Raw genomic sequence first — 27,762 nt, 5'->3', positions numbered from 1 at the left:
CGATTAATTCACCCCCGTGTCCAGTTCCATCGATACCGGCACCCCATTAAATTTCACGTTGATCATTATCGGTTTGCTCTTAGTTCGGAACAAGTACAGTCCATACACTTCCTCCTCTGGTATCTCGAATTGCGAATCTGGATCCGCGCTAGTCTGACCATCATTCTCCACGTGTTGTGTCGCAGCACGCTTGCTCATCTGGGGACACTTGCACTGGAGATGCCCCACTCTCAGGCAGCCTTTGCAACTAAATTGCTTAAATTGGCACTGCTGGTGCCGATGATTTCCCCCACAACGCCAACATGGAGAAATCGGATGCATTCCTGCTGGTGGATTTTGGGCAGCCACAGGTTTCGCGTATGCAGTCGGGTAGGCCGTGCCATGTGCCGCTCTGCCGAACGCCGAATCAATCATATTTACAGTACTTGCCGAGTTTCGATTTTTCACTGATATCTGCTTCAGACTTCTATCCGTCGTCATGCATGACTGAACGATCGTGATGGCCCTGTTCAAGTCCAACGTCTCCACCGCCAGTAGTTTATACAGGATCACCTCGTGGTTGGTGCCGATTACAAAGAAGTCCCGCAGCATGTCTGCCAACACAGCCCCGAACTTACATGGTCTCGCTAGACATCTCAGGTCCTCTGAGCGAACGTGCGTGTAAAATCTGTATCTCGAGATGATGATGCCTTTGTCTGGTTTAAGGTGGCTCTGGACCAGTGTACACAATTCTTCATACGTCTTCTCTGTTGGACTCACAGGCAGGAGTAGATTCTTTATCAGACCATGAATTTTTGGACCGCAAACCGTCAGGAACACTGCCCGGCGACGGTCTGCGTCGCCGACCTCCTCCATTTTATTGGCCACAAAGAACTGGCTCAAACGGCTCACAAAGTCTGCCCAAACTTCTCCTGCCACAAATCGCTCCAACAATCCAATTGTGCTCATTTTTGCATGCAAAGGTTCTTGTTGCCTTGTTGCCAAATATTGTGTATGCAATAACTGTTAGACTGAGTACTGTTTAACTCTAAGAGGTATGACCTTGGCTCTGCTTTATTAAGGCCCAAAGTGACCAATATACAAAATGGCTGGCCTTTTATACTTAGGTTGCACACACGTGCGTGCAGCCCAATGGCCACCAACAGTGACACCATCTAGTGGCTAGTGATCCCAAAAGTACATACATGACAGATTTGTAAAAGACACATCGTATTTAACTAATTTGATTGAGTTTTTTGATGTGGTAACTGAGAGGGTTGACGAGGGAAATGCAGTTGATGTGGTGTACATAGATTTCCAAATTTTTGATAAAGTGCCACATAATCGGCTTGCCTGCAAAGTTGAAGACCGTGGAATAAAAGGACAGTGGCAGCATGGATATGAAATTGCCGAAGTGACAGAAAAGAAGAGTAGTGGTGAACGGTTGTTTTTCAGACTGGAGGTCCCCAGCGGTCGGTATTCGGACCACTACTTTTCTTAAAATATATATTAATGACTTGGACTTGGGCATACAGGACACAATTTCAAAGTTTACAGATGACACAAAACCTGGAAGTATAGTGAACAGTGAGAAGGATAGTGATAGACTTCAAGAGGACATAGACAGGCTGGTGGAATCGGTGGGCACTGGCAGATGAAATTTAACGCAGAAAAGTGCAAAGTGATATATTTTAGTACGAAGAATGAGGAGAGGCAATTAAAACTACACGGTATAGGTTTGACCTCTCTTGTCCGGAAGCATCTGTGGCTCGGCATTAGCTGGGCCTGAGGGAGAAGAGGGTTTATAAAAAAAAAAAATTTTGATTGCCTAGAGAGTCAGTCAGTCAGTCGGTGTGTTGGTGACTGGCTGGGACGGCTGTCATTCAGTGAGTGTGTTTGATGATTGGCTGGAGCAGCTGTCAGTTAGTGAGTGTATTCGACGATTGGCTGGAGCAGCTGACAGAAAGTGAGTATGTTCGGCAATTGGCTGGAGCGGCTGTCAGTCAGTGAGTGTGTTCGGCGATTGGCTGGAGCAGCTGTCAGTCAGTGAGTGGGTGCGCGGGTGGTGAGGGAGCCGTTCACAGGCTGCCAGCACGCACACAGGAGCCAGCACGCATACAGGAGCCCGAGCGCTGTCAACAATACCGTTAAGCGTGACCTCCCGTGGTTTGGAAACATCTCTGTTCTGGCACCGGTCACGTACTCAGCTGGAGCAATGGCCACAGAACTCACGCCTCAGGTTGACAGACATGCTTCTCAAGCAGCGTGGTTGTGGTGGCCATACAATTACATTTAAAAAGTAAGTTAAAAAGGCCTGTTAAGGGTCTTGACAACTAGCTGTTAATCATCTCAATGGATCACCCACTGCTGCCAGTCGGGTCAGTTCCACAATGACAGACCCGCCTGGGGAAAGGCTCGTGGGAGTGGGATGACAATAGATTCCTGACCAGCTCCCAAAAATAACAACTTTCCCGAGGGTGCCGGATCAGAGAGGTCGAACCTGTACAATTCTAAAGGGGGCGCAGGAAGAAAGAGACCTGGGGGTATTTGTACACAAATTATTGAAGGTGGCAGGGCAGATTGAGAAAGCGGTTAAAAAAGCATATGGGATCCTAGGCTTTATTAATAGAGGCACATGGCCAGAATTTTCTGGGGCAGTAGTTGCTGCGATCGGTGGTGGGTCAGGTGGGAAAGTTGTTATTTTTGGGAGCTGGTCAGGAATCTATTGTCATCCCACTCCCACGAGCCTTTCCCCAGGCGGGTCTGTCATTGTGGAACTGACCTGACTGGCAGCAGTGGGTGATCCAATTGAGATGATTAACAGCTAGTTGTCACACCCTTAACAGGCTTTTTTAACTTACTTTTTCAATGTAATTGTATGGCCACCACAACCATGCTGCTCGAGAAGCATGTCTGTCAACCTGAGGCGTGAGTTCTGTGGCCATTACTCCAGCTGATTACGTGACAGCATCAAATGCACAGTAAAAGCTCACCTTCCTCAGGCAGAAGCTGTTGCTCAGTCCATTTCCAACACATATTCTGTAGGCTGCAAATCTTTCCAGCAAAGTCTCCATTCAGTATCACCTCATTGGAAGAATACTCTCACCATTACAGAATGCTTCTGTCATCTGTACTTCATCTGCCATCTATTCCATCAACATGGCTGCCATTTATACTGTCTCACCTTGGTCCTCAGAATCAGACCACGATGAGCCCCAACACCAGCAATATACCAACAACACCAACCTTCTCCATAATCACCTGATGCTGCACAGGACAGAGGGCATCAGCACCCGAGCACATTGGTGCCCAGGAGGCCAGGGATGGCTTCACCATGGCCAGATTTAATTAACTTTATGCTGTACACCCCTATGGCTGCCACATGATGCAACAGATTGGCACCACCCACACCAACACCATAAAGCATCCCTACAATGACCAAGCCATTTCTTTCGCACTCATCGCCATTGCAGGGGATAGCGTTATGTCTCACCATTCACTGCAACTCAATAAGCTACTTCCAAAGGTGCATAGAAATCTCTCCAAGTGTTGAAAATGAAGATTTTTATGTTTGACATCACATTAACAGAAACTTTACATAAACATTAGATACAACACCCAAGTGCCTACCCTTGTGTGTTGTTAGTTGGTATGATTGCACTAGGATGAAGGTGAGTGTGAGGGGTGGCTAGTGAGATGAGGATGTGATAATGTAGAGAGAGTGAGATGGGTGGAGGTGCAAGGTAAGTTGGTGTGAGTAAGGATGTGCAGGAGTAGGATAGGGAAGGCAGAGTGGTGGGCATGTGATGAGAGGCACAATAGGATGCAGTTGAGTGTGGCTTTGTACTGACATTTCCTGTTCTAATGAAATTATTGAAACGTTTGCAACACTGCACCCAGGTCCTCCTGAACACATCCCTACTCATGACCTTCTCTGCAATCTGCAACCAGGCTGTTTTGGTCTCCTGGGGAGGTCTCTTCCACCCATTGGAAGGGAAGAGGACCTCCCTGCGTGCTCTGACTGTTATGGGAGAACCTGGATGCAGCCCTGTGTCTCTGTGCATTCATTATCAGTGTTTGCAGCACTCATGCTGTAGTGCACTGACAGCACTATGTTAGATTAAACATCAAATTTAATGTGGCCATGGTCCCTTTAAAGATCCCGGCTGAAAACACGTCATGAATGAATTGGGCCTGGTAATGCGCTGAGTGGGGTTAATAGGCCCTATTAATGTAAGTTACTTTTCAGCAGTGGGATGGAGCTAGCAGCAGGGTCACAACCTGTCATGGCTACTGTCATGTATCCTACATGGTTACTGTTTGTACTATTACAAGGTGTGCCACCAGGGGACACCTCAGTGGGAGACGTGTAGGTTGCCTGTACAGGTGTTCTTGGCCTAGTATAAAAGGCAGGCCACCAGGTGTGATCCTCACTTTGGAGTTATCAATAAAGGACTAAGGTCACTACAGTTCTAGTATAATACATTGCCTTGTGGAGTCATTATCAGAGCATCTAAAGACATAACAATTGGCGACGAGATTACGGACCTTCATGCAAAAATGGCTAACTTTGGTACGTTGCAGCAGTTCGCTGATGGTGCTGATTGGGACGCCTTTGTGGAGCGGCTCGACCATTTCTTCACAGCAAACGACCTGGCAGGCGAAAATCCGGCCACACTGGCTGATAAGTGCAGAGCTATCCTGCTAACCAGTTGTAGGCCGACTGTCTATGGCCTCGTCAGGAACTTGCTGGCACCAGCGAAGATAACGACCAAGACATACGAGGAGCTTGTAACGCTGATCCAAGAACAACTCAAGCCCAAAGAGAGCATCCCCACAGCCAGACACCTGTTTTACACCCACCGACGGCCTGAATGTCAGGAAATCGTAAAATATGCTGCAGATGACAGGAGGCTGGCGGCACCGTGTGATTTCGGCAACCACCTCACTGAAGCGCTGCGGGATATCTTTGTCATTGGAATCGGCCATGAGGGCCTTCTTCATAAGTTACTGTCTGCGGATACCACAGTCACTGCAGAAGGCCATCTTCGTGAGCCAGGCATTCATGATCTCGACCTGCGGCTCTAGGCAGATGACTCATCCTCAGGACTCAAACCCGGCAAGTACTGTGCACCGAGTAGCACCTTTAAGAAGCTGGACTGTAGAACGTGAACCTTCTCAGAGGAGAGAGACTCAGAGTCCGCCGAGGGGGGCTAACTAAGTAGCTCCATGCTGACGTTGCGGAGGGAATCACAGGGCTCACCAGTGCCGGTTTAAAGACTATGTATGTAAAGGCTGCAGCACAAAGGGCCACCTCCAGCGAATGTGTAAAAGAAATATGACTCACTGCATTGATAAAGAGTCTGCAGATGGCCATGAATCCAGCGCGGATTATGAAACGATAGTCAAAGAGGCAGCTCAGCCCCACAATGTTTACTTGCACCACCAAGTGTCCCCGTTGAGGATGAAAGTCGAGATAAATGGCGTTCCAGTCTTCATGGAAGTGGACACGGGGGCGAGCCAGTCAGTAATGAATCAAGAAGCCTTTGAGAGGCTGTGGGACAATCAAGCTGAACGACCCAAGTTGGTCCCGGTTCAGGCAAAGCTGCGCACCTACACCGATGAAACTACACCCAGTCGTTGATAGTGTGAATGTAAAAGTACTCCATGATGGCGTGGTGCACAGGTTACCTCTGTGGATTGTTGCAGGTGATGGACCAACGCTACTCGGAAGAAGGTGGATGGAGAAGATCCATTGGAGTTGGGAAGATTTCATCCCTCCAGATCGATGTCCTCCGCGCTCAGAGGCAAAGCTCTCACCTGAGGGTCGACCCGGCACCAGAGAGCAGACCAGCACAGCACCCGAGGCACAGACCGCTCAGCACGACTCCATGGAGATGATCCAGCTGAGACGACCCGAATGCACCTTCCAGGCTCCTGTGGCAGGACTCCGGAGGAAGAAAATCGGATCCAAAGGCGACTTCCCAGCTTCGGTGGCAGAACCCGGGGAGAAGAGGATCACCGCAGTCGACATCGAGGATGGAGGAAAGATGGCGCCCAAACCACGAGGTGATGCGCTGAAGAAAAAGATGGCTGCGGCCAGACCACGAGGTGCAGCGCTGATGGAGCAACACGTGGCACACAACGAAGAAGAGGATTGGGATAAAGATAGCAAGGCTCTCTTAAAGGAGGCCTGCAACCCACCACACTTAATGTAAGAGCAACTGTGAGTTAGATGTAAAATGTGCAATTGTTGATCAGAGTTGTGTACATGCAATAAACAAAGAAAAGTCGCGCGATCGCGATCAGAGCTACAAGTTATTTACTAAGAGTAATGAATCGTTGTACGATGTAGGATTTAAACTGCATACAGTCAATGCAGCAGGTAGACACCCATCGGGAGCACACAGGTCCAGCAAGCTACCCAATGTAATAGCCTGTGTCCCTGGGACCAGAGTTATGCACCATGGAGTGTGGTCACAAGCAGCCAAGACATACAAGCCGCAGAGCAAGCGATCTCAGGAGGGCAACAGCGCCGGTATCACCCAATGGCAGCAACCACCATGAGCCTGAAAAAAGCAAACTGCGCTAAGGCGCAGCCCCCAGACCCTATCGCCACCAAGGCTACACCCGGGAACGAAAGGTCACCAGCAACGGTTCTCCCAAATGGGACCGGGACCAGCCAGGTTCCCAAACCAAATAACGCCCAGTCAAGCGAGTCAGCAGTTCTCCGTGCACTGCCAGACGACTGCTCCTCAGGGAGCAGCAGTGACCTGGGACGCAAGGAGAGGTCAGGGAGGTCACAGGCATCCCGAGAGCAGGCAACTTGAGCCAACCGGGTTCCCACTGCCAGCATTGGGCACCGCACCGTCACCAGACTACCTGGACACCATCCAGCAGTTCTGGTATTAGTTTGTCCTCACACACCAGTACTGATTCCAAGTATATATCAAGTATGTACCTCACCAGTCAAATGTACTTGCCTCACAACTGTACCACAAATGTAATGATGTAAATGCAATTTTTTTCCTGGACTTGAATGTATATGAAATGGGCCACCAGCATAATCTACGTGACCCTTCAAGAGTCAACCAGATAGAGCTAAGCTCAGAGCACAGTCAATGCATGAAGGCGATTTGCACTGAAGGCTTGGGGGAGAGTGATGTCATGTATCCTACATGGTTACTGCTTGTATTATTACAAGTTGTGCCACCAGGGGGCACCTCAGTGGGAGACGTGTAGGTTACCTGTACAGGTGTGCCAGGCCTAGTATAAAAGGCAGGCCACCAGGTGTGATTCTCACTCTGCAGTTATCAATAAAGGGCTAAGATCACTACAGTTCAAGTACAACACATTGCCTCGTGGAATCATTATCAGAGCATCTAAAGACATAACAGCCACCACCCACACTGGATCTGCCGAGGTAGGCAAAAATCCGGTCATAGAGTACAAAAGCAAAAAAGTTATGATGAACCTTTATAAAACACTGGTTCAGCCTCAACTGGAGTATTGTGTCCAATTCTGGGCACTGCACTTTAGGAAGAATGTGAAGGCCTTAAAGAGGGTGCAGAAAAGATTTACAAGAATGGTTCCAGGGATGAGGGATTTCAGTGACATGGATAGACTGGAGAAGCTAGGGTTGTTCTCCTTAGAGCAGAGAAGGTTGCGAGGAGATTTGATAGGTGTTCAAAATCATGAGGGGTCGAGACAGAGTAGATAGAGGGAAACTGTTCCCATTGGCAGAAGGGTCGAGTACCAGAGGACACAGATTTAAGGTGATTGGCAGAAGATCCAAAGGCGACATGAGGGAAAACTTTTTTACGCAGCAAGTGGTTAAAATCTGGATTTCACTGCCTGAAAGGGTGGTGGAGGCAGATTCAATTGTGGCTTTCAAAAGGTAATTGGATAAGTACCTAAAGGAAAAATATCTGCAGGGTTACTGGGAAAGGGTGGGGGAGTGGGACTAAATGAAGTGCTCTTGCAGAGAGCTGGCATGGGCTCGACGGACCGAATGGCCTCCTTCTCTGCTGTAACCATTCTATGATTCTATGCTCGTGATGTATTCCCTGCAGGCACTGCTTCCTGTTGGGAGGCATGGAATGGGCCCTTGTGTGTATTGAGTGCATAGACTATAGCCTGCTGGTAGTGAAGAAACTCATCCTCTACCAACGGATGCCAAAAATTTGGCAGCATGCTGTCATTGTTTTTCACGAGGCAGGTGAGGTTCCTTGCCATCAGCGTGTACTAGAAAATGACCCACAACATTTAATCTAGAAATGTGAGCAACACTCCCATCCATTTCCCACTGCGAAGTACTGATACACAAGGTTAATTTTAAAAGAAAGATAATAAACATGTAGTCATTTTAATGATCTGCAGACCTATATGGAAGATGTTTCAACATTTAATATGCAGCAGATGTTTCAGCTTTTTTAATGTTCATGCGTTTATGCACCTATTCAGATGTTGGAGAGCAGTGTTAGGGAATATCTTTAGCACACATAAGAGCAGCTTCCCAATGTTGTGCTGTCTGTGGAGAGTCTCACCTGCTGGGACCAAAATTAAGGAATTAATTTAAATGGTTGGAAAATCATACACCTAAGTTTTTGCCAAGTGCCCCCTACCAGATAACTTTGTCAGAAAGTTATCCTTCTAGTGTCATCATTGAAAATTAATAGGTCAGGTACAAATCTCATCAGATACAGGACAAAGTTTCCTCTACTGTGCTTAAATGTGCCATAAACATAACTCTTGTGTATGGAGAAAGAGTCAGACTGAACACTGTGAGCTCAAAGTAAGGTGTGACCTTAGTCTTTTATTGCAGGTCTCCAGAGTGCCTCTCCAACCTGTGAAGCCTTTTTAAATACCTGTGCTCCCAATGAATTATGGGATCCCCTGGAACTCTGGGGAATGAGCCCTCCGGTGGCTGTACAGAGTAAATACAAGTCCACATATATAACAAGATTCCCCCCAAAGTCAATAGTGTAACGATTTAAAATGTGAGTCGATCTGGGGCCTTTCTTGCCCTGGTTGATCGTCTCGGTGTGAAAGCTGGTGTTGTTGAATCATTTGTTGGGCCCTTGCTGGGCTGCTGTGCAGCTGGCCTTGCTGGGCAGTCTGGTGTGTTGGGCCCTGCAGGGCTGCTGTGGATGATGGGTTCTGCTTTGTGGTCAACCGTGGTGTAATTTGCCACTGGTGTGTATGTTGGGGGGTCAAAAAAGGTAGGGTCCAAGGTGGGTTGCTCAGGGTAGTCCGTGAATCTGAGTTTGATTTGGTCCAAGGGTTTCCGGTGAATGAGTCCATTTGAAAGTTTGACCCGAAACACCCTGCTCCCCTGTTTGGCCACAGTGCCGGGAAGTCACTTGGGACCTTGTCCATATTTAATACAAATACAGGATCATTGACTTCAATCTCGCGTGACACATTTGCGCTATCATGGTATGCACTTTGTTGAAGCCGCCTGCTCTCTACCTGTTCATGTAGATCAGGGTGAACTGTCAAGAGCCTTGTCTTAAGTGCTCTTTTCATGAGCAATTCAGCAGGTGGGATCCCAGTGAGTGAGTGTGGTCTCGTGCGGTAGCTAAGCAGGACTCGAGATAGGCGAGTCTGCAGTGAGCCTTCAGTTACCCTGTTCAAGCCTTGCTTGATGGTATGCACTACTCTCTCTGCCTGACCATTGGACGCTGGTTTAAACAGGGCAGATGTGACATGTTTGATACCGTTGCGGGTCATGAACACTTTGAACTCAGCACTGGTAAAACATGGCCCATTGTCGCTCACCAGGACATTGGATAAGCTGTGAGTGGCAAACATGGCCCGCAGGCTTTCAGTAGTGGCAGCGGATGTGCTAGCCGACATTATCTCACATTCAATCCACTTGGAGTACGCGTCTACAACCACAAGGAACATTTTACCCAAGAACGGGCCTGCATAGTCGACGTGTACCCTAGACCACGGTTTGGAGGGCCAAGACCATAAACTTAGCGGCGCCTCCCTGGGTACATTGCTTGACTGTGAGCATGTATTACATTTGTGAACGCAGAACTCTAAGTCCGCATCGATACCGGGCCACCACACGTGGGATCTGGCTATCGCTTTCATCATTACAATGCCTGGGTGGGTACTGTGGATGTCATTGATGAAGATGTCTCTGCCCTGCTTGGGGACCACTACTCGATTGCCCCACAGAAGGCAGTCTGCCTGTATAGACATTTCACCTTTGCGCCGTTGGAACTGCTTTATCTCTTCCTGCATTTCCACTGGGACACTGGACCAGCTCCCGTGAAGCACACAAAGCTTTTGACTAGAGATAAGGGGTCCTGGGTGTCCAGGTTTTGATCTGCCGGGCAGTGATGGGTGATTGCTCACTCTCAAATGCTTTCATAACCATGGCTAGATCTGCGGGCTGCACCATTTCCACCCCAGTGGTGGGCAATGGCAGCGTACTGAGAGCATCGGTGCAGTTTTCTGTGCCTGGCCTGTGATGGATGGCGTAGTTGTATGCGGATATCGTGAGCGCCCATCTTTGAATGCGGGCCGATGCGTTGGTATTTATCCCTTTACTTTCGGAAAACAAGGATATAAGTGGCTTATGGTCAGTTTCCAATTCGAATTTTAGCCCAAACAGGTATTGATGCATTTTTTTTACCCCGTAGACACATGCTAACGCTTCATTTTCAATCATGCTGTAGGCTCTCGAGGCCTTAGACAGACTTCTGGAGGCATAAACAACCAGTTGAAGTTTCCCGAAATCATTAGCTTGTTGCAATACACACCCGACGCCATATGACGACGCATCACATGCTAGTACCAAACGCTTACATGGATCATACAACACAAGCAATTCGTTTGAGCATAACAATTTTCTCGTTTTTACAAAGGCATTTTCTTGGCTTTTGCCCCAAACCCATTCGCCCCCTTTTTGTAGTGACATGTAGTGGTTCTAGCAGGGTGCTGAGACCCGGTAAGAAGTTACCAAAGTAGTTCAGGAGCCTCAGAAATGACCGCAGCTCCATCACGTTCTGTGGCCTTGGTGCGTTCTCGATTGCCTCCATCTTCACGTTGGTGGGCCTGATGCCATCCGCCGCAATCCTCTTTCCCAGGAACTCCACTTCAGGCGCCAGGAAAACGCACTTCGAGTGTTTTAACCTGAGCCCCACATGGCTGAGTCGACTAAGAGCCTCCTCCAGGTTCTGCAAGTGCTCGACTGTGTTCCGACCTGTGAACTGGAAGACCACGGGACCGACTTCAGTAAACTTCCCATGTTTCACTGGAATAGCGCCGCCACTGATCAGATTCCAAACGGGCATCTGTTATAAACAAAGACTTTTGTGCGTGTTGCTGCAGGTGAAGGCCTTCGATGATTCCTCCAGTTCCTGCGTCATGTAGGCTGAAGTCAGATCCAGCTTTGTGAATGTCTTTCCTCCCGCCAGCGTTGCAAAGAGGTCGTCGGCTTTTTGTAGTGGGTACTGGTCCTGCAGGGAAAAATGGTTGATAGTTGCTTTGTAATCGCCATAGATTCTGACAGTGCCGTCTCCCTTGAGGACTGGGACAATAGGACTGGCCCACTCGCTGAACTCGATTGGTGAGATGATGCCCTCTCTTTGTAGCCGGTCTAGCTCGATCTCTATCCTTTCTCTCATCATGTACAGTACTGCTCTCGCCTTGTGATGGATGGGTCACGCCCCCGGAATTAGGTGGATCTGCACTTTTGCTCCTTGGAATTTCCCGATGCCTGCTTCGAACAGCGAAGGAAATTTGTTTAAGACCTGGGCACACGAAGTGTCGTCAGCGGGCGATAGCGCTCGGACGTCGTCCCAGTTCCAACGTATCTTTTCCAGCCAGCTCCTGTCGAGCAGTGTGGGGCCATCGCCCGGTACCACCCAGAGTGGTAGCTTGTACACCGCTCCATCGTAGGAGATCTTTACGGTAGCACTGCCGATTACAGGAATCAGTTCTTTTCTGTAAGTTCTTAGTTTCGTGCGAATTGGAGTTAAGACTTACCTTGAGGCCTTGTTGCACCACAACCTTTCGAAAGTCTTTTTGCCCATGATGGACTGGCTTGCACCCATGTCCAACTCCATTAACACCGAGAGTCCATTTAGTTCAACATTCAGCATTATCTGGCCACAATTCGTGGTGCATGTGTGTACCCCATATACCTCTGCCTCCTCTATCTGAGGCTGTTTTTTCGTGATCCTCCTCTGCAACCTGGTGTTGCAGGTTTAACAGGCTTAGCAGCTCGCCTGCACACTCATTGGAGGTGTCCCATTGTTCCACAGCCCTTGCAAACGTATCCTTTGAATTGGCATGAATGGAAATGATGATCCCCCCGCAGCACCAACAAGGTGTTAATGGCCTTGCATTCATCACCCTTGATGGTGGACTCTTGAGACATCTGCGGACGTGCAGCTGCAGGTATGTGTGACCTGCCCTGTCCGTTACGATTCAAAAACATCACTTTGTTCACAGTACTTGTAGCAGCACTTGTGTGCTGAGATATTCGCTTCGTATTGTCACTGGTGGCTATGAACCCCTGGGCTATCGCTATGGCCATGAACCCCTGGGCTATCGCTATGGCCTTACTCAAGGTTGGGGTCTCTACAGTCAAAAGTTTGCGAAGTATGGTTTCGTGGCCAATGCCAAGTACGAAAAAGTCTCTGAGCATGTGCTCCAAATGTCCTTCAAATTCACAATGTCCTGCAAGGCATCTTAGCTCGGCGACATGACTCGCCACTTCCTGGCCTTCAGATCCTTTGTAGGTGTAGAACCGGTACCTCACCATCAGAACACTTTCCTTCGGGTCAAATGCTCTCGGACCAGTGTGCACAAATCGTCATACGATTTCTCCGTGGGTTCCGCTGGAGTGAGCGGATTCTTCATGAGGCCCTACTTTGGTGTCCCACAGACGATGAGGAGGATCGCCCTTCGTTTGACAATGCTCTCTTCCCCATCTAGCTCGCTGCCACGAAGTATTGGTCGAGTCACTCCACAAAAGTTTCCCAATCATCTTCCTTCTAAAATTTCTCCAGGATGCCCACTGTTCTCTGCATCTTTGGGTTCGCTATCTGTATCTCGTTGCCAGTTGTTGTGTATGGAGAAAGAGTCAGACTAAACACTGTGAGCTCAAAGTAAGGTGTGACCTTAGTCTTTTATTGCAGGTCTCCAGAGTGCTTCTCCAATCTGTGAAGCCTTCTTAAATACCTGTGCTGCCAAGGGATTATGGGATCTCTTGGCACTCCAGGGAATGAGCCCTCTGATGGCTGTACAGAGTAAATAAAAGTCCACATATATAACAATAACCTCAATCTCAGAAAGACACTGCATCAGTGTGACATTTATATTTCACTTACTAACCATTTGCATGGCCTGAGTGAGATTGCCAAATTGTTGAAAACCATGGACAATATGCAGTGGGTATGAATTGTTCCAATGCCATATAGACAGCAGAAAGAGAGAGAGATTCTCATCTCATTTATGTCTTAAGTACACTGGAATTTTTTATGATTACATTAAATTATCATAGTGGTTATGTTAGTAACCACCACCACCATAACCACAGCTTGTATTGATATAGTGCCTTTAACATAGTGAAACGTCCCAAGGTCACTTCACAGGAGTATTATGAGATAAAAAATTTGACACTGAGCTTTATAAGTAGAAATTAGCACAGGTGACTAAAAGCTCGGACAAAGAGGTAGGTTTTAAGGAGCGTATCGAAGGAGAGAAAGAGAGGCGGAGAGGTTTAGGCAGGGAATTCCAGAGCTTGGGGCTTAGGCAACAGAAGGCACGGCCACCAATGGTTGAGTGATTATAATCAGGGATGCTCAAGAGGGCAGAATTAGAGGAGCACAGACATCTCGGGGGCGGGGCGGGGGAGGGGGAGGTGCAGGGGTTGTGGGGTTGGAGGAGATTACAGAGATAGGGAGGGGCGAGGCCATGGAGGGATTTGAAAGTAAGGATGAGAATTTTGAAATTAAGGCATTGCTTAACCGGAAGCCAATTTAGGTCAGCGAGCATAGGGGTGATGGGTGAGCGGGACTTGGTGCGAGTTAGGACATGGACAGCCGAGTTTTGGATCACCTCTAGTTTATGTAGGGTAGAATCCCAACCCCTATATACTCAGAGATTAAACTAATAGAACCAAATATCCACAGCAGACTAGTGCGTATCTGAAAAGGCTCCATTTCTGCAAAGAGTCTGTTACATTTTTGGTTTCTTTTACCCATTTTACATTAGGCATTTTTGGAGTGTCAGTTTAGCTCAGTGGTGGCACTCTCCCCTCTGAGACAGAAGGTTCTGAGCTCAAGGTACTCTTGAGGACTTGAGGTGTAATCTTGATTGAATGTTCAATGCAGCATTATCAGAGATGCTGGGGGTGAAATTGGTCACCACCAGTAGTGCAGAACGGGCTGATAGCGAATCAGCAGCTTGTTTCATAATGCGCCCAATTTTTGAAAATTGGTTGTGGTGTAAAATGTGCTGTCAATCCTCTATCAGCCCATTTTGTGTTGACCAAGTTTATGCGTACTGTCTTTCAGATGAGATATTAAACCAAGGCCCTGTCTGCCTGATCAGATGGACACAGAGGGTGAGAAATTGGCCTCCTTTGCGCCTCCCGTTAGCATCTCCTGGGGGTGCGATAACAGGGTGCTAATGGCTTTCCGTGGCAAGAGTACCGATGCCTGTAAACTTTCCTTGCAGGTTAGCGGTGGCGGTAAACCTTAACGCCACGATCTCCTGCACCCCGGAGATCGTGACGTGATCTTGTATGCAGCGCCCTGGTACCGCCACATTTGCTTCTGCCGTCTGCAGCATCGCCGGGCGTTAACAACGGGAGCTGCAGGAGGCATTGTGAGGTCGGCCGGCTGGTTGGGGAGCGCTAAAGGTTGTGCTGATTTTTCAATTTTTCGACTGTCGCAATTGATCAGCCCCGCACTGTTAAGGGTGCTTGGGGCTAATCATCACAAATGACAGGTGCCATCGGCAAGCAATCGGTCCATTTCCTTGCAACGCCCTCAGCAATGGCTCTTCCCTTTAAGGGAGGGAAAGAGCCTGTGAGTCCCAGCGCTGCACTGGACATTGTGCAGCGCTCTGCCACTACTGCCCCTCTTACCTGGTTTAACGCTTCAAGGGAAGTGGTAGCACTTGATTTAGCACTCCATTTCCCTCCTGGAGTGCTAAACCGGAAGTTCTGCGTCTGCTGGAATTGGGTAGCGCTCGGCGATACTTTTGCGCTCCTGCAAAAGTTATTGCCCCAAATGGGGAGCTATGCAATTTCTAGCCCAAAAGATTCTATGATACTTTTTTGAAGAAAGAGAGCAGGGAGTTCTCCTGGTGCCATGTTCAAAATCCATCACTCAACCAACACCATTAAAATAAATTTACTGGTCATTCCTATCATTACTGTTCGTGTTGGGACCTTGCTGTGTGCAAACTGGATGCCATGTTTGCCTACAAAATAGCAATGACTGGAAGTAATTTATTGGCTGTGAAGTGCTTTGGGATCTGACAGGCAATACATACATGCAAGGTTTTCCATCTCTCCGATTACTCTCACAGTGAGTCCTCAACAGTGAGGTAAATTTCATGGTGAGCCTAGTACAACAATCAGAGAACCCTTTCATAGATTACTTCAGATGCTTTCACAGGATCTCATTATCAAAAGCCAGGGAAATAGTCCTTAATTTAGGCTTTCATTAACAAACAAATTTATTAAGTAGCAACAGAACAAGTGAAGAGTAACAGTAACATATTTTACAGCAGTTGATAAGTTACCTAGCTCTTCTTTGTAATGGGAATAAATGGTTCCCAACTTAACGATGCTAATTATTGTAATTAATTTTTATGTGTAGTTGTTCTTCGCTTTCTCATCAACTATGCACGTCTCTGGTTTAATTAATGCTTGAGTAGTTTCAGACAGATTCATTTCGAATCACCCAGAGATTTGAAAAAGACAGGCTGATAAATCTAACTAAAACAGTAAAGTCTGCCATTCAGGTATACATCTGAGCAAATCACACAGCATGCTTGTTCACGAATTAAGTGGATTGGTTTGTCCTTCAGTTAAGTGGCCAGTGACAACCATCTAATCATTGCAACAATGTATTGAGTTAAGCTGGGAAATGATGGGGCTAATCTTCAACTTCCACTGGAATGGGTGCAAAGTTGCCCACCCGCTGCCGGTGTCAGGAGCTCTGAACAATGTGGCTCCTGTTGACGATCTGCGGCCGCCAAAAGGGTGCTCACTGCAGTTTGTCGTTTCTGGGAGGGCGGGAAATCTGCCGGCTCCAACATTGAGCTGGCCAGCATGTTGGGTCTGGGGGTGTGGAGGGAGGCGATCTCGGTTGGGTGGGGGGGAGGGGCTCAAACAGGCTAGCAGTGGGTCGGGGGTTATTTTGTGGGCCCGCAAAAATAAAAACTAAATGGGGGTGAAATTGGTCTATGTCAGCAACACAAAATGGGCTCAGAGCGAACTGGCAGCCAGCTTTACTCTGCAACAATAACAACTTGTATTTATATAACACGTTTAATGTAGTAAAATCTCCTAAGGCGCTTCACATGAGTGTTATGACAAAATTTGATACTGGACACAAGGAGATATTAGGACAGATGACCAAAGCCAAGTCAAAGAAAGGTTTTAAGGAGCATCTTAAAGGAGGAATGAGAGGTAGAGAGGCGGAGAGGTTTCGGGAGGGAGTTCCAGAGCACCCGATTTTCTTTTCCATTGAAGCTGCCAAATCACTAATAGCCGGTTTCACGTAGATCAATTTCACCTCTAACTTTTCCTGAGTGGCCTGCAGTGGTCCCTGGTTAGGCTGCTCACTGCCTGGTATTAATGACAGAGTATGTGTGACACATGCTCCACCCATTTATGCCTGAAAATTGCAATTGAGGTCTTACATCTAGTGTGGGACCCTGATTTGCATATCTAGGCAGCCTCCTGTCTGTTTCAGGCAGGCAGTTGCTCGTCCACTTAAAAGCCTGGTTGGAAATTGCATCAGGAAGACCGTGGATATCTCTGGGCATTGAGGTGCTATTTTCAATTGTTGGCTGCTCATGACTGAAACATTAACATGTTCTTTCTCTTTTCAGAGAAGGAACCCGCTGTGTTCTGCCAGACATTATTTTTATTTCAGATTACTGGCCGCTGTAGTTTTTTTTTATTTATGTAAATTATAGCTAGTGTGTGTTCCGGAGTCAATTATAAATGTAGATTAAATCTAATGAAGTCTAATTTATTCAGGCCACAAGTTAGTATATTATGTGCACAGAAATAAATGGGCAGATATGATGGTTTCCAGATCTTTGTACATCAAAAGGAATAATAAAATAAGAAAATGGTTTGCTAAGTTATATTATATAAAAGATAAACCTGGACCTCCTGCTTACCCCTTGGGGAGAAAGTGAGTCATAGTGGCAGCAGAGGGACCAGGAGTTGTGGCACAACCTGTCTCCACCAGGTTTCCAACTCTTGGCCGTGGCAAGTTCCAATGGTGGGGAAGGGGGCAGACTTTTCTGCTGCTTGCATTTCCTCTGTCTCTGACCCGGTATCAGTTTGGGGCGTGCATCTTTTACGGTCAGCAAGCAGCGGCGATACTTGCTGTATGTGGGTAATTGATCTTCCCCCACCCTTCCCCCAAACCCCATGGTGCAGCAAGGAGCTGCTCTGAAATCCTGACACTTCCATAGGGTGGGTGCCGGTGATCCCCCAAATATTTAAACAATTCCAGCCCCATGATTTGGGACGGTTTTACGGCAGGGACGAGGAGCAGGTGGAAGTTACAGCCCACCAAACTTGCAGGACCACTGGCAATTTTGCCCCACAATACTTTAAAGTTGTTGATAAAACATGCTAATGTTCAAGTGCAGTTTCTAAACACATGAGCCGACACCAAATGCAATGGCTGTATAATTGAGTTAAGCAGTTAAAGCAGAAATGGCCAGTCTCCAAGATAAACAGGAAGTAGAAGAATATGTTCTTGGCACCTTGCCGGGAAAATGTAAATAAGATGCTTTTACTTTGCTGCTTTGTATTCAGACAGCAGCACTGATCAAGCTCCCACCAGTTCTCATTTGACACCGTTCTCTGTAAAAATTGATTGGGAACAGAGTGAGACCCAGTTTCTGTACAATCACATAGTATTAAGACATCATCACAGGAGTCCATTTAAAGTCAAAAACTTTCATTAGCTTTGACACATTGATGTCATGAAATGATGCTAGTGACACAGGGGCTGGATTTGTGGTCTTCTGCTACTTCTGTTAGCGCCCCTGGGCGCCGGTAAGCACTTCCGGGCAGGAGGCCAGCTTCCAGCGCCCCGTCGGGACATTCGGTGCCAGTTTTGATGGGGCGCGGAACATTACCGCCCGGAAGAGGCGAGCCGGTGTGCAACGCCCTGCTTGCGACCCTGGCTTGATTGTTGGCTGCTGCCCGATCCATAGCGCTCTGTAGAGCACCCTGCTGGGACCGCCTGTGAAAGCTGGTGGTCCGAGCTGTTTCGGCAGCTGTGAGGTGCATAATGTCGACCTCAGGTAAGTGTGATTGTTTCTTTTTGCAATTTATGTTGTGGTGGCGTGATTATTTATTGGGAATGTTTTTGCTGGTTTTTTTCAGGTTTTCCCCCCCCTGCCCCCCCGAGGCCTCTCTTAGAGCGCTCCGTGGCCAGCTGTTTAGCTCGGGATTTTCACTCGCTCAGCCGGCCTAGAGACCTAAAAGAGATGTGTAACCCATCCCTTAGCGCTCCGACCCACACTCAGGACCCAGCTGAATTTTGCTGACTGAGGTGCAAACTGTTCCCGGGCGCAAACTTTACCCGCCCGCCACCATTACCGCCCCGAAATGAGCAGAACCGAAAATCCAGCCCTATTAATGTACTAAACTGGCTCCATGGCACTGATAGCCACGGTGAGGCAAGGAGGATTCGGGGGAAGCCAAAATCGGCCGAGGAACCCAGAAAAACTGGGTACATAAAGGTCCTGCCGATTTTAACTGTTCACAGTTTTGGTCTCCTTATCCGAGAAAGGACATACATGCCTTAGAGGCAGTGCAACAAAGATTCACTCGTTTGATCCCTGGGATGAGAGGGGTGATGACACCTTACCATTAAATGAAGCCTCCCTGCCTGGCTATACCTTCCACCACTTGCCCCACTCAGACCGCCGTGGGGGTGGTGTGGCTCTCATCAGCAAATCACACATTGGTCTGTCCCCCGACTCCTCCGACACTTTCTCCTCCTTTGAGCATCTCACCTTATTCCACCCTTTCACATCTCATTTAAAATTCTCGTTCTCTACCGCCAAGCCAATTACCATAAACATTTTATTACCGATATTTCTTCACTACTTTCCTCCCTCTGCCTCTGCACCGAACGACTTTTCATCCTCAGTGATTTCAAACTCCATCTCAATTCATCATGTTCTCTCTCCTCTGAGTTCACTAGCCTCCTATCTTCCCTTAATCTCTCCCTTCATGTAAACTCCCCAACCCATATTCATGGCCACCCCCTTAGCCTTGCCATCTCTCGTAACCTCGCTATTCCATCGTGTCAATCGCAGATAAGGCTATCTCTGACCACTTCCTCATATCACTCTCCACCCACATCCTCCTTTCATCCCTTCCACCCCCGCCCCCCACCCCAACCTTACCTCTTTCTATGTCCGCCCCGGAAAAACATTTCTCCCGACTCTCTTACAAGTGCGCTTATGAACTCCCAACTGTCCAGCTTTTGGCCCTCCATTCACCATGACATTTCTGCAGCTACCGATCTGCTCAACACACCCTCACCACCACCTTTGATACCCTCGTCCCTGTTAAAACAATTATTCTCCTTCACCCTGGCCATTTCCCCTAGTACCGCCCTGATCTTCGCTCCTTTAAGTCCAAGGGACGCAGACTGGAACAGATATGGCGGACAACTGGTTTAGCCATTCACCACCAGATCTGGCTGGACCACATAAAACATTATCGGGTCCTGCTGCCATCGGTCAAAATTCATTCTGGAATATAAAGATATATCCCAGCTTCTATTCTTCACTACTAACCATCTTTTTAAACCACTCTTCCCAGTCTCCACCCTCACCTCCGACAATGTGTGAGGAGGACTTCTTTGTTTCTAAGATTAAGACCAGCCGTTTGGTTGCATCTGCCTTTTCTCTTCCTTCCCCTAGCCCACCGGGCCAAACTTCCTCTAAGGATGCCCTTGCCCTAGCCCTGACCTCACATCTTTCTCCAATTTCTCTGCGATGTCCTTTCATGACCTCTCCGAACTCATCCTGCACCCGTGACCCAATTTCCCACAAACTGCTCACCACCCAACTTCCTGTTCTGGCTCCCATGTTAGTTGACATTGTTAACGGTTCTCTCTCCTCAGATACTGTTCCCCCTCCCTATAATTTGGCGTCATCACCCCTCACCTCCGAAAACCAACCCTCATCCCCTCCGTCCTTGCAAGCTACCACCCCATTTCCAACTTCCCTTTCCTCTCCAAAGTCTTTGAACGTGTTATAGCCTCCCAAATCTGTGCCCATCTTTCCCGCAACTCCATGCTTGAATCCCTACAATCCGGTTTCCGCACCTATCACATTACTGAAACAGCTCTCATCAAAGTCACAAATGACACTGTTAGTGACTGTGACAAAGGCAAACCATCCCTCCTCGTCCTTGACTTGTCTACAGCCTTTGACACAGTTGACCACTCCATCCTCCTCCAATGCCTCTCTACTGTCGCCCAGCTGGGTGGGACTGCACTCGCTGGTTCCATTCTTATCGATCTAATCGTAACCAGCGAATCACCTGCATTGGCTCCTCTTCCCGCTCCCGCATCGTTACCTCTGGTGTCCCCCAGGGATCTATCCTTGGCCCCCTCCTATTTCTCATGTACATGTTGCCCCTTGGCGACTTGATCCGAAAACACAGCATCAGCTGATGACACCCATCTTTACCTCACCACTTCTCTCGACCCCTCCACAGTCTCTAAAATTGTCAGACTGCTTGTCCAACATCCAGTTTTCTCCAACTGAATATTGGGGAGACCGAAGCCATTGATTTCAGACCCCACCACAAACTCTGTTCCCTTGCCACTGACTCCATCCCTCTCCCCAACTTCTCTCTGAAGCTGAACCACACTGTTCGCAACCTTGGTGCCATATTTAACTCTGAAATTAGCTTTTGACTACATATCCGCAGCATAACTAAGACCGCCTATTTCCACTTCCGTAACATCACCTGTCTCTGCCATTGCCTCAGCTCATCCACTGTTGAAGCTCTCATCCATGCCTTTGTTACCTCTAGACTCGACTATTCCAACGCACTCTTGGCTGGCCTCCCACATTCTACCTTGCGTAAACTAGAGGTGATCCAAAACTCGGCTGCCCATGTCCTAACTCGCACCACGTCCCGCTCACCCATCACCCTGTGTTCGCTGCCGGTTAAGCAACGCCTCGATTTTGAAATTCTTATCCTGGTTTTCAAATCCCTCCATGGCCTCGCCCCCACCCTATCTTAGTAATCTCTTTCAGCCCCTGAGATGTCTGCGCTGCTCTAATTCTGCCCTCTTGAGCATCCCTGATTATAATCGCTCAACCATTGGTGGCCGTACCTTCTGCTGCCTAGGCCCGAAGCTCTGGAATTCACTTCCTAAATCTTTCTGCCTCTCTGCCTCTCTACCTCCTTTAAGATACTCCTTAAAACCTACCGTTTTGACCAAGCCCTGCCTTAAATTCTCTTTATGTGGCTGTGTCAAATTTGTTGTCTCATAATACTCCTGTGAAGTGCCTTGGGACGTTTCACTACGTTGAAGGTGTTTTTGTTGTTGAGAGGATTATCCTATGAGGAGAAATTGGGCCTATATTCTCTGTAGTTTAGAAGAATAAGAGGTGATCTAATTGAAACATATAAGACTCTGAGGGGGATTGACAGGGTAGATGCTGAGAGGTTGGTTCCCCTGGCTGGAGAGGCTAGAACTAGGGGGCACAGTCTCAGGAAAAGGGGTCGGCCATTTAGGACTGAGATGAGGAGGAATTTCTTCACTCAGAGGGTTGTGAATCTTTACAATTCCCTACCCAAATGGACTATCGATGCTGCGTTGTTGAGTATATTCAGGGCTGAGATAGATAGATTTTAGACTCTAGAGATATCAAGGGGTATGGGGATCGGGTGGGAAAGTGGAATTAATGTAGACGATCAAAGGGCCGTTATGGCCTACTCCTGCTCCTAATTCTTATGAGGCTGGAGAGGGCCATCGAGGCTGGAAGGTGAGTAGGGGGTGAGGGATGGGGGGAGAGCAATCGAGGCTCGAAGAGGAAGGGGGCGGGGGGAGAGCAATCGAGGCTCGAAGAGGAAGGGGGCGGGGGGAGAGCAATCGAGGCTCGAAGAGGAAGGGGGCGGGGGGAGAGCAATCGAGACTCGAAGGGGGAGGGCCATCAAGGCTGAAAGGGGAGAGGGGGAGGCACTCCCGCTCCTCCTTTCCCACAAGCAGTGTTGTAAAAGGCACTTGTGGAGCCGACAACTCCCGCCTCCCTTTCACTGCCGGGTTTCTCGACCTTTTTTAAACTGAATTCAAAATCTCATCTGCCATGGTGGAGTTAAGAGTTCATGTTCTCTGCCTTATTAACCCTGTCCTCTAGAATACTGATCCAGTAAAATAACCACAACACTACTGTACTGTAAATGCAGCTCATTAAACAACATTTTAAAGTCAACACCTGAGAACGGGCAGTGCCGTCATGGAGCAAGATTTGCTCACGCACGTAATAAATCACAGGCAGTACGTTAGTTTGGTACAGCCTGCTGATTTGAATGATTTCAGTGCACAACCGACCAGGAACGCGTTGCTTTAGGCTATGCGCACAGCAGGAGGCCCAATGCCCCATCCCTGTAGCGTCCCTGGAGTGAGGACGCCTTTTCTTAAGGCAAGTCTGTCTTTTTAGAAAACAGTCTCAATCCCTTAAAGTGGAACTGCCTTCTTAATTTTTAAAAAATCATTTAAAAATAGGCAGTCTCTTGCCCTTAGAGTTCAACTGCCTTCTGATAACAACATTAAAAATCATTCCAAAGTAGGCAGTCTTCAGCCCTTAAAGCTGAACTGCCTTCTGCACGTAAAAATGGTAAAAGTGCTTGGGGCTGAAATTCCGCATCCCGATAAGGCTATTACCGCTGGAAAGCGGCGGCCATGCCGTGGTGTCGAATGGCCGTCAATCTGTAGTCGAATAGCCGCCGCTCGCGAAATTCTCCCCGGTGGTTTTTCCAGCGGTCCCCACTTCTGCACCGATGCTGCCGAACCCTCCTAAGTGAGTCATCAAAGCACGCACCACCGATCTCCCGACCCGAAACAAAATTCACCGTAGAAAATCTACCAGCAGCCGCTCGGTGCCCCCGACACTTTTTTCTGTCGGTGCATTGTGTTTGTAGTGTGCGCAAAATGGCGGTGCGGCCTCTATTAAAGGGGAGGGCGCTCTGCCGCGGCTGCCATCTTATTTTTTTTCCGACCAACTACGAGGTTGGCCCGACAATTATGCCCCCGGGTTTGGCCGGGCCGCCAACAGGCAGTCTGGCACCCTCTCTTAGGTGCCAGGCCACTGGCCTGGCCGAAACCCTCCCTGGTGGCCTAGTGGACCTAAGTTAAAAAGTTTCAGAGCTCGCAGCGGCTCTCCCCTTTAACTCCGCCCTCATTCTGACCGACTTCCGCCCCGCTCGAAAAAAATGACAAAAAGCTGAATTTCCTAAGGTGGGTTGCTGCATCCATTGCGGCAGCCAAAACACAAGAAAAACGTTAGGTGCGACCCGTTTCTGGCGGAGGTGAATTTCGACCCCCTTCAGTACGAACACAAATGGCTCAACAGGCCAGGGCAAGTGCACCCAAGGTGTCGCACGCAGCACTCCAGCTTTGTGCAGGGGGTCAAAAGAGGAAGTGAGGTCCTCTACCCACACTGGGCAGGAGGTCCCCTAGAAGGAATAATGTGGGACCAGATCGTCGAGGCTGCCACTGCCAGCAGTGTCGCCCAGAAGACCTGGCTCCAGTGCCTAAAGAAGTATCATGACCGCAGACGAGTTTTAGTGTATAGGAGATCTATGGATTTTTTAATGTATAAGGGTGATGTTAAAATCGCAGATCAACAGGAATGGAGCTATTAATGGAACCACTCCACTTTAAATATTCCCCTGCTCCTTTCATGCTGATCGGAGAGAGTTAAAATTGCCTTGAGTGAGTGTCCAAACTTGACAGTCTCATCACAAATAATCACCCGAGTACAGACTCCTTGTTGATGGTGGGAAATCAATAGGTGATTCATCCAACTGATTTTATTGTGCCGTCTAGTGACTGGTTACTGAGTGCCCTGGCAGAGGTCTGCTCCGTTCTCTACTGCAGATCGTCGCATGACATGGAAAAATAAGGAAGGAAGGGTGAAATAAATGCAACTATGGGGGCAACCTAAATAATATTTGAGATTTAATGCAAACCGTGTTTTACAATGCACTGCAGATCAACATAACAGTTCAGTCTTTACTCTAAATCTGAAAAAAAACTGCAACAATAAATTAATGAGCAAGGATTAAATTACATCACTGAGTCGTCTAATAAAAAATACCTAGGACAAAAAAAGCCTTTCTAAATCTGCATTTATGCAAGTTGAACTCCCCATGATATCCTTCCTACAGAAAAATCATAGATTCCTTAAACAGCACCAAATCTTGCTTCTAAACTTACTCACTGTTACATAACACAAATCTCTGACTGTTACAGCTGCTTGGGGTATTTACGTAACACAAACACACAGACATCTGTTTATTATCCTCAGAGGAAGCTCTGCAGTGGATAACATTTCCCACAGTTATTCTTCGGCATATCAAATCTTCCCCCCTCCCCCCGCCCTCATGAGAGTAGAAATGTAAATACGTTACATTGGGTCCCAAGTAGAAGCAGGCTCATTTTTCCTCCAAGTTTGTCAGTATAATGTAATCTTTATACAAGTCTAAAACATTTATTAATTTAACATTTATAATATTAATTTGCTAAAAAAAAGTTGTAAACTCTACAGATCTGCAGGTAAAATTAATATAAATGAAATGAATGTGTAACATCACATAACTTTTCTTCTTTTTGTAAAGTGAAGCGAGATAACAGGATTCAAAAATGAAATCTTTCGAACTCTTTGCACCCATCAAAAACTGCAGATTTTAGATGTAGTGCACTTAATGCCACTAATTTTTTCTTACATTACTAAGAGTGAGGTCTGAAACGGTGGTTCATGTCTCTCTTGCCCCACACTGCATAAAAAAATGGCACACATCATACACATTTCAGCCCTCAACTTAACCAAACCCACCCAGCAGGAAAGGGGCAGGTTTGAGCCGGATGTCTGTTTTACACCTATCTGATTTTACTCTCTACTGACTTCAATTGATTTAGTTCATTGACTCTGAGCAGAAGCAAAGCAGATGTCAACAAGTAGAGCGAGAATATCAGAGCTAGTGTCTTCTAGCTAAATATACTGATAGAGACAAGGCACTAGGTTGCCCTTGCGGTTGAGGGAAGTGAGCTGCACCAAAGGAGGAAAACAGAGATAACAGCAGAGTGTGATGTGACTGCATAGGTTGGTGGTTCTCAAACCTTTTAACACCAACCCTACCCAATAATTCTTACAGGAGGCCAATTTGTGGGTTATGCTGGCAAATCTCAATTCTCCTCCTCCACTTCTGTTTTCTTTCTTATTGCCTCTATTTTGGCTTTCCTTGCTCTCCTCTTCTGTTCTTCTTTCTCTTCCTTCATTCCTATTTATCTTTCCTCTGCTTTTGCTCTTTTTCCTTTCTTTCTTGATTTTCTCTTTCCTCCCTCCCTTTTCTTACTTTGCTGCTTTTATCTCTATTTGACTCTCTAAATAATGTATCTTTTGTTCCTGCAGATTGTATTCTGCCACATGGGAGAAACAGGAGGAGTTGTCGCATGGCCAGCTGCAGCTGAATGGGGCTCAGGATTAGTGACAGATGTTGAGATTCATGTGGACAGTAGCAACAGACTGGGAGAGTCAGGCAAGAGGTGGCAACAGATCAGGGGCTCGGCATAAGTTAGGTGAAGCAAATATTAATTTTGTAAGAAAGAAAGGGATGAGAGATATTTTAAACTTCATCTTTGGAAAAAGACTTTCACTAAAGTAATCACTGAGGTGGGAGTGGCAGGAAGCAAGTACTGTTAAAGCTAATCAACAATAACTAAGTTCATAAAACCATTATAGCGCCATTAGAGGTTACCGCACAAGATAAAAGCTCACGGGGTTGGGGGTAATATATTAGCATGGATAGAGAATTGGCTAACTAACAGAAAATAGAATCGGAATAAATGGGTCATTTTCCGGTTGGCAAACAATAACTAGTGGGGTGCCGCAGAGATCAGTGCTGGGGCCGCAACTATTTACAATCTATATTAATAGGGACCAGTATAATTTAGCCAAGTTTGCTGATGAGACAAAGATGTGAGGAGGACACAACAAATCTGCAAAGGGATATAGACAGGCTAAGTGAGTGGGCAAAATTTTGGCAGCTGGAGTATAATGTAGGAAAATGTGAGGTTATCCACCTTGGCAGAAAAATAGAAAAGCAAATTATAATTTAATTGGAGAAAAATTGCAAACTGCTGCAGTGCAGAGACCTGGGGGTCCTTGTGCATGAATCACAAAAAATTAGTATGCAGGTACAGCAAGTAATCAGGAAGGCAAATGGAATGTTGGTCTTTATTGGATAGAGTATAAAAGCAGAGAAGTCCTGCTACAACTGTATAGGGTATTGGTGAGGCCACAACTAGAATACTACGTGCAGTTTTGGTCTCCACATATAAGGAAGGATATACTTGCATTGGAGGCTGTTTAGAGAAGGTTCACTAGGTTGATTCCGGAGATGAGGGGGTTGACTTATGAAGACAGGTTGAGTAGGTTGGGCCTCTACACATTAGAATTCAGAAGAATGAGGGAATAAAGGATTATGGGGAGCGGGCAGGGAAGTGGAGCTCAGTCCATGATCAGATCAGATGGCGGAGCAGGCTTGAGGGGCCAGATAGCCTACTCCTGCTCCTATTTCTTATGTTCTTATGTTCATTACTATGACTTCAAATGGTCTGGAAGCCAGCCACACTGGGGAAAAGAGGCTGTGAAGGAGGCCATTATGTGGACTACCTTGGTAGATTTCAATTCACAGTCCACAGCACAGCATGAGATATAAACTTTATCCAGATGCTTTCTATCTCTCCTTTGGGCCTCTATATTAAAACCCCCTACGACAGGCGGGAGAGGGCACATCATGGCAAAGGGAATGCAGCATCCAAGCGTGTTCTGGATGGAGAGCAGGGGCTGGTCTGGTGTCCTGTTGTGCGAGTCAACATTCTCAACAATCACTCTGATGAAGCCAAAGTATTGCTCGCAACTGCTGGACAAAAACCTAGAAGCTGCTCTAAGATGACTGATAAATTTCCTTTGGTGAAAGACTGAAACGTTTCAGACTGAATGATGGTAATATTTTTTAAGTAAATATATACGTGATCTACATTTACCTGTATTGTGTGTAAAGTGTTTTCTACTAAAATTAGTACATGTGCCTAAACGGTGTCACTGTAGCCACGCTCATGGCCAGTCAGCGATTTCTATTGAACAATACTGGTGTACAGCACTCTGTTGTGTCAGAAAGAGAGAATATTCAGAAGGAGAATTACTGCATTGCATATTTGTGCCTGAATATTTGCCTCCATTTATCACTCAGGCCTTGCTCCATGTCAGCCTATTATAGTATACACCAGG

At 47.3% G+C, this 27,762-nt stretch overlaps 1 protein-coding gene across 1 annotated transcript in view; it reads right to left on the bottom strand.

Moving 5' to 3' along the window:
* The window catches only part of LOC139247057 (mineralocorticoid receptor-like), a 206,670-nt gene that overhangs the window by 103,046 nt on the left and 75,862 nt on the right, over window positions 1-27,762 (bottom strand). The window lies entirely within an intron of this gene.

The sequence above is a fragment of the Pristiophorus japonicus genome, chromosome 2, assembly GCF_044704955.1.
Source record: "Pristiophorus japonicus isolate sPriJap1 chromosome 2, sPriJap1.hap1, whole genome shotgun sequence".
NCBI lineage: Eukaryota > Metazoa > Chordata > Chondrichthyes > Pristiophoridae > Pristiophorus > Pristiophorus japonicus.
This window is presented reverse-complemented; position numbering and strand designations above follow the sequence as displayed.